This window comes from Ascaphus truei, chromosome 2 (genome assembly GCF_040206685.1).
Source record: "Ascaphus truei isolate aAscTru1 chromosome 2, aAscTru1.hap1, whole genome shotgun sequence".
In the NCBI taxonomy this organism is placed as follows: domain Eukaryota; kingdom Metazoa; phylum Chordata; class Amphibia; order Anura; family Ascaphidae; genus Ascaphus; species Ascaphus truei.
Window position 1 is genome coordinate 45842587 of NC_134484.1, and position 736 is coordinate 45843322.

Here is a 736-nt window from a genome sequence, read left to right on the forward strand (position 1 = left end):
CTGAATGGCCCTCCACAGTCTAAAACTTAACATGTCCAAGATGGAGCTCTTCATATTTTCTCCTAAACCTGGCCTTCCTGCCCCCTTCAACATTACTGTTGCCAGTACTATCATTCCCCCAGTATCACAAGCACACTATCTAAAATCACACCTCTTTATTGAAGCATATGGGTAGCATCGCTGGCTGATACTATACATCTCGGATGCACTGACTTTGAAACTTTACAGACACATTTACCATAATACCCTCCTTCTGTCGCTGTAAATTTTCCCCAATTACCACATAGATTAAAAACTCTTCGGGGAAGGGAGTTCCTTTAATGTTACTGTCATGTTTGATGCACTTATTTTCATTATGTGTTATATTATTATTAGAGATGGGTGAATCTGCCCAAATCCGTTTTCCTGAATTTTCTCGCATTTTCCCACAAAAATCCATTTCGCTGTGTAAAATCTGCAAATGGATTTTGTAGGGTTTTAATTCACACAGATTTGTCAAAAACTGCTATTGGATAAAACCCACGGATATATATATACAATACAATCTGCGGATTCAGCAATCCGTTGCCAGATTCTTAAGAATCAACCAACAGATTGCTGAATTCACGGATTGGTTTCTACAAATCCGTCCACATGTTGTGGAATCTGTGGCGGTAATGGTAATAATAAAAATTCTGCAAAACGCAAATCATCCTTTTTGAGATCACAAAAAGTATGTTTGTAAGGTAGCACTCCA